We start from the raw sequence: 12,500 nt of genomic DNA on the forward strand, positions 1-12,500 counted from the left end.
GTGCTCCTCTTGTCACACTCTCGCCCCCATTGACTTGATTTTGGAGGCCCACCTCCCTCCAATCTCTACCCCCTGGAGCTAGGTTAGTCAAGGGCGTAGCCAGGGGGGTCCTTGGGTGCCCGTGACCCCCCCTTTGTAAGCCGTTTTTTACTCAAACAACCTGCAATATTCAGGTTGCGAAAACGCATGAAGGCCCACTCCCTCCAGTCAGATAGGGGGCCCAACTCCCTCCTCTCTACCCAAGAATGCTCACAGTAGCCGTCAGAGAAGGCCCATTCCCTTCTCCTCATCCATTGTGTTCATCCCCTTGGGCTGTAGGTCTTATTTTCTGGACTCTCCAGGGGTCCATGGGATAAACCCTGACTGAGAACTTTGTCACCCATTTCCCCATTTTCAGCCACATAAAGTTGTTGTTGTCCTTATAATTTTAAAGGGAAACAAAGATGAGTCGATTAACTTACAGAATGTGTGAATCGACTGAATAAATGAACGTCCAAATTTAAAAGCATGAAGGGTTTTCAGCAAGAAATATCTACTTAAAGTATCTAACACTTTTTGAAAATCAATGCAATCAATTTACCATTAACATTATATCTTTCCGTAAACTCCATAATTAAATATCATCTATTGTTCTAACTGTATCGAAAATTGTTCTACCTTTTACGTACGCACATTGATTATAATGTATTACAGTTGGAAGGACTACCTCTTATCTTTTGGCTATGGCTTTTGAGTCTATTTCTAACATTCACATTGATAAAAGTGAAATCGGTCTCCAGTTAGATAGGTTCCTTATCTTTTTTGTCGATAAGAGTGATGATGAGCTTCTTTTGAGAATTTGATAACTCGCCACGACTACAATGTGCCAGACAGCTTTATAGAATTCTACAGTTAAACCATAATTACCTGGAGATTTATTATTCTGGAAAAACTCTGAAGGCTTTTAAGGCATACAGAGATTCCCTTCGCATACTTCGACATCTGCATGAGAAGTTTTGGTATATCAGAGTTATTCAGAAAAAAAAAAAGTTAAGATATTCTCAGATAGAGATAGGGTGTCGTCTTTACGGAGGTCGGAAAACATATTGTTAAATTTCTTGTCGTACTTTTTGAGGGTCAGTAATCAAAAATCCTTTGCTATATTTTATGGGGATTTGTCCGATTCTATATTTAAATCGGATTAACCCACAGGTCTCTTTAGGTGACTGCATGGAATTCATTTAACCAGCAAGCCTTGAGGGGCGGTATTTTTGTTTGGCAATGCTACTGAAATGTAAAGTAATGGCCGAATAATCAGAATTGATCCAGGTGATAATATCAGATTTTTCAAATTCTTCTTCACAAACGTCACTTATTATTACAAATCTTGCTAGCGGGGATCCTCTTTGAACAAGAAGATCTTTTAGATCTTATAACCGCGCTTTGAAAAGTTATCTGTTTTCTTACTACTATAGTTGCAACGTAGTGCACATTCCGAAGCAGTCCTTGTTGAACGATACTATAATAACCGTCTTCACAACGTACTGTTTCTTTCTTAAAAGTCACGATTAAATTTATTTGTTTTTTTACACGAGTAAAAGGGCTAGCAAAGTAGTCACACGAGTCAAATAATTCAAGAATTACGTTATCCACGGCTCTTTAGTACGGTGGTTATTTCCCTACCAATGAAAGTTGCAACGTCGACAGATTCATTCCATGAATGACGTAATGCCTTTTTATGTATTCAATACTCGGTTCGCATCAAGCGCTTCAATAACACGAAAAGGAAATATATTTTGTTCTAAATAAAGATGGGGAGTCAGGGTGGTTTAGTGGTCATCAATCGTGCCTTCCATCTCTCTGTGACCTAGGTTCAACTCTGGCCTCGAGGTTCAGGGGCATCCAACGAATCTGTTCCTCACATTATCTGTTCCCCAGAGGAATCTTGCTGCCTGGCAAAACTACAGGTGTTTCGATGAGCTGGCTGGGAAATTTTGTTATTGACAGAGGTTTTGCCTGGGAATTACTGACTTCCTCTAGCATTTCAACCCGAGCTGGCTGTAGAAACTCTGAAGACTGAGGACGACGGGTACTCCGGTTTTCCTCTCTCCTCAAAATCGACCCCAGTCAATTATATCTGGCTGGATTAGCGGTGCTCCGTGATTACACATGGATCGTATGGCGGCAGCCGTGGACGACTTCACATGCATTCGGTCCGATCCCGTTGAGCCGGTTGATCCTGAAAAGCCCTTGAAGGGAGCGGTCAACATGGGCGTAGCCAGGATTTTTCAAAGGGGGGGTCACATTGTGTCAAACAGAGGGTACTCGCGTTTTCGCAACCTCAATCTTGTAGGTTGTTTGCGTAAAAATAGGCTCACAAAGGGGGGCTCACGGGTACCCTACGACCCCCCCCCCCCCCCTTGCTACGCCCTTAGGTCAACTAAGCGCACATTTACATTCACAATATTCATAAAATTTTAAGTACAGTAACGTTTTAACAGCTTTTGGCGAATAAACATCATAAGTTGCGTGATTGGAAGTCCCAATGACTATATGGCCGAGTGGAAGTTTGGTTCAGCTCACCGACAAAACGAAAAAAAATAAACGCCGTGCAGAGGGAAGAACCACGCTCCGCCCATGGCCGCGCGGTTAATAAAAGGTTTCTTTTGTCTCCAGGTAAAACGTTTGACCTCAGGTTTTCTTATACGCCAAATGTCTATTAGATCAAAATCCAGACATAGATCTTGAATGTGTTAAACTGAAGCGTTCTTTGACTGATTCACTCCAGAACAGTCCCACACAGGATGAAGAGTAACGTTTACGTCACCTCTTGAGGATTATTCTATGTTCCTTGCTAATAATATTATCCCCAATGTTCTCATTTCGATCATCATAAAAGCAACACTGATCTTGAACACTATTTGGGGCGTAAACGTCGACAAACAAAAACGAATATCCCTGGACTTTGGCTTACATTATTACACAACGGCCTTTATCATCAGAGTTAACCGAGGTTAGCTTTAACAACAATCGTGACCTCACAGCTAAGATTAGAACCATAGCTTTCATTTCCACTGTGTGCTCCAGATACTATCAACATCTTTAGTGCTGGTTTCCTGCAAAACGACTTTCCAAAAGAAAAGAGCCTTTCTCTTTGTGGGCGAACGTATCCCTTGAACATTCAGGGACCATAATCTAAAATCTACACAAGATTTTTCGAAAGCGAACATAGAAAAGTTATGCAAATATTTAGGTCCAGAAAGGAATTGCAATATAAGATTCGAACACGAAAGAGTCATTTTCAACACTAATGCACGACACTACATAAAGTAGTTCATTATAAGGGCTGCTGACACCTGGGATTTGGTGCTTTTTTACAATGCAGTTTACAATGCACTAAAAGACGATGAGAGGCAGTAATGTGCGGCGACGACTTATCATACAGTGGATTTAATCCAATAAAAAACCCAGTTACAGTACTTTTTCACCATCCCAAGTATAAACGGCAAACTCTACGGAAATCGGAGATGAGGAGATCCTTTCAATTATCCTTGAGGTCCCGCCAAGTGACTTCAAAATTCACTTTTTCACGTGCACCACTAAGGTGCGCTGTTGCTTGATCTGTAGTATATTCTTACCGGTCATTCTTATAGGCGCAACTGAGTAAGTTTACAATTAACATCTTTGAGTGCATCACTCAGGTGTGCTGCTCCTTGATCTCCTATAAGGTTGTTATTAAGGTTCAGCTCAGTGAGTTTACAATTAACATCTTTGAGCGCATCACTCAGGTGTGCTACTCCTTGATCTCCTATACTGCTGTTATTAAGGTTCAGCTGAGTGAGTTTACAATTAACATCTTTGAGCGCATCACTCAGGTGTGCTGCTCCTTGATCTCCTATCCTGTTAGCCCCGAGGTTCAGCCGAGTGAGTTTACAATTAACATCTTTAAGAGTGAATGTCCATAAAAATCAAGCAACCTTTGAATTCCGTGGCAAACCTTGAAAAATCGATTTCGCTCATACTTCCAAGTTTGAAAGAGTAATGTGTACCAAGAAGCATGCTATACTTAGTTTGGGTTGTTACGGATTTATTTCGGAGAAAAATGCAAATTACCGAACACCGCCGAAAATGCCGATTTGTCTCTTCATTTTGACGGTCTTGTGAGGTCAACTGAAGCATCCCTCATAAAATATTCCTCCTAATCCTAACTGAGCAATCTCTTAATTGTCGTTTGGCTAAGTTTGAGTGCATTTAAGACATTCTATAGTTTCCAAATAATTTTATTCTTGGCGCCTATATTTTTTGTCACTAAAACTGGGTCTTACGAAATATCTTACAGAGAATGTGCTCTACCTTTAAACCCTTTGAAACTTCGGTCATCGAATGTTGAAACAAAAGTCTTTCGTCTGATAAAGAGAAATCTCTGGGCAATTACTTTTGCGTGACGCCTCGAGCGCTTAAAATGTCGTTAAAATGCATTCTTGTGACCTTTTTTTCTTGCAACACTTGTAACATTTACGTCACCTCTGAGGATTATTCTATGTTCCTTGTTAATAATCTTATCCCCAATGTTTACTGGGTTACCAGTATGGCAAACCCAGTCGGAATCTGTCTTTAATTTCGTCGTTTTTTTATTTTTCGTTTTTTTTTTTTTTTAATTTTTTCCGTGTCGGTAAAAGTCTTGCCTGTCACTCCCCTGCTAAGTGGTGTCTTTGTGCATAGAGCCTTCTGCGCGTATTTTCTTAGGATCGAGAGGGTAGTGGGAAATGCGTACATTTCTCTGGTAGTCACAGTAGAACGATTAACTTAACCGGCAATGGCGTCGAAAGTCATGTAACGCTAATGGCGTTTTAGTGGATCTTTGAACAAAATGTACCCTTATGAAGCTCAATAATGGCAAGCGAATTGGATACTGAACAAGACAGGCGGTCGAATGTTAAAAGCGACGAGTAATGGACTTCGACAACAATCTGTCGCCCGTCGAGCCGTAATCAAAGTGAGCTGTCTTCTTAAAATTTTGTTAAGTGTGGTGTTTTGTTCAACACTCAAACCAAATGAACAGTTCTCTGGTAACTCAGTATGGGTTCAACAAAGGCAGAGAAGGAATCCATATAGTGGATCTGTTATCTCAGTTGTCGCGCTATTTGTCAGATTTGTATTTACCTGTTCTCAACTCTGCACAGTCTTCCGGTTTAACAATTGGAAATTTCACTAATAAGTCATTGACGTGAATGGCGTTTTAGTGGATCTTTAAACAAAATATACCCTCATGGAGCTCAAGAATGGATCGTCAATTGGATGAGCAAGACAGCGCTGAAAAATAAATATCTGGATTTTAAGAGACGAGTAATGGTCTTCGACAACAATTTCATTTTTCGCCTTTGGATATCAAGTGAGCTTTTTTTCTAACATTTTACTAACTTGGTATTTTGTAAAACACGGAAATCAAATAGCAATTTTTTTATGGATTTAACAAATTAACATTGAAGTAATCGAACGCCTACAAGAATGCATCACAGTGTTTACTCAAGTCGCATCTTAGTTGTCTGACAATTTACATTTACTGGTATTTTGTACTCAACTCTGCAAAGGTGTAAAATATTTGGAAATGTGACAGTGAAGAATTATTTGAATGAAAGTTGTTGTCGCTTTTGTGCTTCATTAGTTACGGTCAGCGTTCCGAGTCGAAAAGGGTTTGATGTGAACTGTCAAAAATGTATTTAATTGCATCTCATGTTTGCACGCACACAATTGAAATAGGAAGGTTTTTTTGCCTCCAGTAGTAAATATGTTGTTTGCTTCGATTGATTTTTCGCTGGAAAAGGATTTTGCCCAGATATTTCCAGCCTTTTTGAACTTTAATATCATGTTGTGTAATTTTCGAGCTTAACAAATTTGCGTACGTGTGTTGAAATGTGATACGGGAGCATTTTTGTGGTTTAATGTAACGAAAATAAACAGGTCTGTTGGAAGCTTGCTTGAGTTTCAACAAAATGACCCCCAAAATCGGAAAAAAATCTGACACTGATGAATAATAAAGTAGCTGCTATCCCCAAAACGATGGAATTACCTGGCGATGAATAACCTCGTCTTGGAGAGTAAAGTTTGGCCTGTCAACCTGAAGCGTTGGGCGATTGTGATCTTTGTGTTGAATTCGCACATTTCTTGTCAAACTTTATAACACTTGAAAGAAAAAGAAAACTAACAAAAACAAAAACCCGGTATCTGTGTCAAATGATGATTACACACAGATGCTTCACTGTTTCGCGAGTAAACACATCGCGGTAACTTCATCACGGCGCCCGCTGAATCCGATGTCACTTTCGATTTTGCGCTTTTACTTGTGCAGCCAAAGGTACAACAGCAAAAATCTCCCAAAATGTTCGTCGCTCATCGTAACTTTTTATATTCGGGGTTAAAAATTAATGTTGTTTTCATGTCATAAATGTTGTTGCTGATGGCAAAATATTTTATTCTCGATCGACCGTCCAGAAAACGTCCTTCTGCTCTTCCCAAAAACTTTGTATCACTATTTATTTACTTTTGCATCAATATTTGTTTCGCATGAAGCAAGCTAACAAAATCAGTTCTTTGCTTGGTCCGCATTTGTTAGCGTTAAAATAGAATTTTCGGTCCAATGCTTCTGTTTTGAGGGGTTAGAGTTAGATACTAACCCCGCTGAACATGGTTTAACTTCAGCGAACTTCAGTATAACAAAGCTGTCAGATGCTCAGAGAGCACGCTTAAACTTGTGGTGAAAAGAAGTTGTGAGGGAACTTGAAAATTATCAACATGTCAGCCCAGAAGCCACTGTTTCTCGCTTCTCTTTTATTTGTTATTCTTCAGAGACTGGAATGCTGTAGTTCAATACCACACAATTCAGTGCCTTCTGATTTTCTGTAACACGTACCGCAGGCAACCCAGTGTATGCTTCACGGAAGCATCTCGTTTGAGTGCATTTCTCTGCCGCACTGCACAAAACAACAACTTGAAATCACCATATTTCAGGTTCTGACGACAACACGAGCGCAAAACAATAAGAATCATTTTCTATTTTTGCCGGCTTTAAAATCGTTCGTACTCATCCAGTTACGAGATAGTTCGCCCGAATTGTCCAAGATGAGAAAGATGGAATGAGTGTTAGGGTTAAGGTTTCTTTCACCAACTTGGTGACGTCAGGTGCAATTAAAGAATATGCTATGTATTTTAGCTGTAAATGTAGTGTCTCGAAGATTTTAGCTCTTGTAGTTACTCTGAAATTTCACAGATGAAAGAAAGCTTTTGCGTGTATGTTACCTTTAACAATGCGCGTGCGTGCGCTTTCAAAATCTACGACTCCAGTGCTTACTATATGAGAGACTAAATGACTTTTCCCACGAATATTTAAGGAGGCTCGAAAGGGTTTTAGGCTGAGTGCGCGCGCGTAAGCCACACACGCAATTCTAAAAACTGCTCGCGTCAGCTCACGATTCAAAGTGGGTCACCAGAAATAAAAAAATACCGCTAGTTTCACTCACCCTTCTTCTAATTCCTATACATATGGAATATAAATAGACAACTCCTATTCACGAAAAGAACGAAAATTGTACACAAACGGTTTCATGGTCACGTAATTCCGTTTGTGTTGGCCATTAAGCTTCACTCGCGCGTGCATTCGAATGAGCGGGTGACGCATGCGTAAATGCCGATCTTGTAACCCCCTCATTTCCAATCTCGTTCCCAGAGTCTTCGTTCCCCTTGACCAGCGGGTCGGGTTACAAGAGACTCTGGGATAATCCGTTTGGATAAAGTTTTTGATTGGTTGAAAGTCTGAGCATGAGCAATCGATTTCTGCCACGACTGCCGCGAGACGTTTCACAGAGCACCGTATGATCGTTAATGCTTGTTTGGATTGGTTCTTTGATTAGCTTGGAGCCAAAGCAAAGAGTGAAAACCTATTAAATCTAATGGAATGGAATCGTCTCTCACTGAGTAATTATGTCTTTAAAATGTAGTCATACCGAGTCTTCAAATTGCCGCTGTATATTATTATATGAATCCATAAGATCTTCTCGTACAGTTACTTACGTACATGTGAGTGTCCTGGAAAGGTGCGAGAACCTTTAGCAGATGAGTTTTTGGGTAGAGAAAGAGTTACTTATGCAAAGAGAACTCGTTTGGCTTGTGACAGTGCTGTTGCACGCTTTGAAAATATCGTGGAAGGTCCGTCTCTCTGGCATGCAAAGCAATCCTTTCGGTGGGTTGAAAATTTTATTCGCGTTTCATTTGGGTTCATTACACTGCACTGTTCTCTCAACCTCCAGTGGCCTATTGGAAGAAGAGGCCAGATCAGATATAGAGAATCAAATCATTGAAATGAGATGTACATCTTTCATCCAATGGAACTTGTCTTACATTTTAGGTTCTTAGAAAAAATGGAAACTTCAGTTGTTGACTTTGTTATGCAAATACTTAGCTTAACGTTTATGATGAAATAAAAAAAAAATGGTGTGATATACATGTAAAGCTTGACCATCCTCTAGAGCCTATTACTTGTAGCACTTAAAAGTCAGTTAACAAAAATGACACCTTTCTCTTGAGTAATTAAGTACTTCCTTCTGAAGTACAAGTACCTTAACATACCACTACATAAGGAGTTTTTTTTCCGTAATTGCTCAGCCCACAGTATTAATTACAGTGGCGATTATTATTTGCTTATTGAAGCCACAGTGGTCAAGTGTTTGAGACTTCAAAGGTTGGTTGACTGTATTAGTTCTGGCCCCAGTTGTTTGAAGGGTGGATAGTGCTATCCACTGGATAAATCACTATCTACTGGATAATGTAATAATGATAATAATAATAATAATAATAATAATAATAATAATAATAAATAAATAAACTTGAACTTTAAACTTTGTTTTGTTGATAACTCAATTAGCTTTGGTAGTGTTTTTATCTGCTGGATAGTGATTTATCTGGCCTTAGTTGTTCTAAAGGTATATAACGCAATCTACCGGACAAATCACTATACACTGGAAAGTGCAGTTGGTTCTGCTATTACTTATCCACTGGATAGTGATTTATCCGGCTAATAGCGCTATCCATCATTTGAACAACTGGGGCCTGGTGGGTAGCACTATTCACGTTTTGAACAACTGAGGCCAGGTCTTTATCCAACCTCTCTTCTCTGCCTCCTTTGTCCTCAACGACAAGAAAAGAGACCCTGGGAACGAGGTTGGTCTTGATCATCTCTCCGTTTTCTCTAACTTTAATCCATGTTGCCTCTCTATTTGTACCCGCATACAACTTAATACTGACAAATGTTTGATAAGACTTTGCAACAAATTCTGTGATCAGTTAGCATCCCATTTAATGGAAGGGACAAAGTTTTTGACTGCTTAACCCATTGACACCTCAAACGCCCCAGGGTGACCCCAGTTGACGACTAGAAACTCCCTGGCATTGGACAGAGTAAAATCTGTCAGGTCAGACGCCCAGGAGTCAATGGGTTAAAGGGGATCATTGATACCCCTTGTTACTCTACAGAAAACAGAGCTAAGTGCTGCCATCAGTGAACTACCTGGCTCATTTAGTTTCATTATCTAGACACAGACTTTATGCTTTTACAGTGTGTTTGGGAGCAACTTTACAGCAGCCTATATTTCTGATAAATTATAACTATTTTGTGAAACAAAAGGAGACGGTAGCGTTGCAGACTGTGCAGTATTTCTAGTCACTTGAGAACGTATTCCACACATCCCCTCAATTTACATTTTGTCAGTTGACGGTTAAGTTTGTCAGTAGATTATACTGTCTATTTTGAAGTCAGACTGACTTCCTCGTGTTGGTATGTACAGTTGTCAACAGTTTCTAATGTAATTTATTTTTTATGCCGACAAAAGAAGTGTTTAGGTTCAAGGTTTGTAGACAAGTATCCGGTCCTGTTTGGAGTGTTAAAATCAACAGTCTTAGGCTTTTTTGCAGTGCTAGTCAGAGAGTTGAAGAGAAAAGTACCATTTCAAAACTTGTATGGTGCTGGCCACCCTACGGAAAGCCTTTGGCAGTGAGGAAAGGATGACATTATTTGGGGGGTAAGATGGGAAATGAACATTCTCTGGATAATATACAATGTATATATAATATTGTTACATCCAATCTGTCAAGTTTGATGGTTCAAAATAAGTACTGACCTCCGCTTATCTGTAAAAATGGAATATAAAGTACATTAAGGATGACTAGTCTTAACCTCATGAAGACCTTTTGGCTTTTGCAGTTTTTATTTTGCTTGATACATATTTTCATTGACCTTTCGGTGTGGATCTCTCTGCTCTCCCAAAGGAATTTGACAACGTTACTTAAACGATTATGTGAATTAAACAGTTTTAAGTGGGGATGTTCATATGCTGTGCCCAGAGACCAACGATTATGAACAACAGCTTTTCATTATTGTTGACAATGAGGTTCTTCTGGAAGTAAGTTCATACAAACAGAGTCTTTCTGCTCTGTTTGGGGTACATTACATGGTTTACCTAGAGTATCTAAGAAAGCCAACATGTCTGCACTGAGTTTCTTGAGAGTATGTATTTAGCATTCGTCAAAAAAAAAATGCCTTGTATAGAAAAGGTGTCTCTACTCTTTTAGCTTAAAGTTAACAGCCTCTTATTACATGTATTAACAATTGCACCACCACAGGAGCTTGAACTAACCTACATGCAGGGGTTTTATTAAAAGCTGGGACCTGGGTACTAGCACCCGTCTACACTGAGTACAGTACCCACCATTGCTCAAAGGAGGTCTCAAGATCAAAAGCCAGACCATACATAGGGGTGCCCTCTCACTCAGTCACAAGGTCCCTTCTACTTTAAAACTTAATGGAAACCCTGACATGTAAACATACCTGAGTCCATTTCTTGATTTGTCGCACAACAAGCGAGAAATAGTACAGAACATGACCATGTCAAGCAATTAACTCATACCATGTCAAACCATGTTATATTACCGGTAGTCATTTGTACTATTACTAATGTGTTCAATTAAATTGTCACACTGGAAAGTTTTCACAGGGCTGCCATAAAGGACATTCACCTGTACCAGCTGTTAACCCTGAGTTCACATTGTGAAGGAAATGAAAACTAGAATCAGTTTTTGATATATTGCAGGTGAAAATTTAATGACAGCCCTGTGTAATGCTGGTTTTTTGGGTGTGTGCTTTGAATTAGTTCCAGATCAGCTAATTTTTTTTTTTTGTTGGGATAGAAGTGATGTAAGGAAAATGGACAGTGATATATTTTAATTACAAAAATTGTTTTTGTGTAACACTTTTCATTTATTTAATTTCACTCACTTTAAGATCTACACCATCCCCTCAAGAGAATTTCTTTTCATGTTAGTTTGCACTTACAAGCTGTTTTCATTTCTCGGGATTTATCTCATTCGCTAAATAGTTTGGCTGATTTTTTCATGCCGCATAGATTTTTCGAAATCATTCGTGTTTTTACGCATTTAAGTTTCAGAAATTTGTATTTGTTCTGCAACATTAATTATCTTGGTGAAATTTAACAGAGCTGTTTTTGTCATTATGGCTTGTATGTAGTGCCTTGTGTATGTATGTACAATGTATATATATTTCGTAAATTTGGAAAGCACATTATTTGTTCATGGAAGAATAATATTCTAAAAATCAACATGTTTATCCAATACAAAATAATGAAAAGCAGCAAAATGATACTTCCCTCAAGACCTCTGCTTCTTTAGAACAGCAAGGAAACTCTTACCCAAAGAACTCATCTTCTTTTGAAAAGAATCCTAAACCTTCTTTGATGAGGAAGAATCTAACGTGAAAGATCCTTCCACGAAGACATAGTTTTATGATTAAAACAAGACGCCTCCAAAGGCGTATCCGTGGAATGAGCAAACAGTTAACACAAATTGTCCACTTACAGTGAACTTCAAGTACAGGTAAACTTCGGAAAATGGCGAGAGATTACCAGAAAGATACATCTGTAGTATAACTTGAAGTTGTCTGTTGTAAAAACTCATTATTAATGTTACTAAATTTGCAAATGCAAACAAGGAAGCCCTATTAGCGGGTTCTCGGGATACGGGATCTTTCATTTATTTATTTTTTGAAATGAGACTTTATTTAAATCCTACAGTTTTACTTCCTTCCTTAACTCCGTTCATCCAAAAATTACAAGATCAGCCTTAAATCATCCGAAAAACTTCTTACAGATCGCAGTTCAACAACTTATCATCCTGGGCCAGTTGTTCAAAAGCCGATTAATGCTAATCTCAGGTTAAAAATGAACAAACGAATTTTATTCTCTACTCCCGTGAAACTTTACATAGAAGAAGTCAATAAGCAAAGGAAACTTTCACCCAAAAGTTGAAAACATGAAACAAAAGTTTACGCTAATGCTGGATTAAGGTAATCGGCTTTCGATCAACCGGGCCATGTATTCGAATTCCGGTCCCGTAATCCTGGTTTAGTTTCTTGCAAACTGTTTAAATCTGCCGTGGCGAAGATAAGAAGACAACATGTG

The sequence above is a fragment of the Montipora foliosa genome, unplaced genomic scaffold (genome assembly GCF_036669935.1).
Source record: "Montipora foliosa isolate CH-2021 unplaced genomic scaffold, ASM3666993v2 scaffold_395, whole genome shotgun sequence".
NCBI lineage: Eukaryota > Metazoa > Cnidaria > Anthozoa > Scleractinia > Acroporidae > Montipora > Montipora foliosa.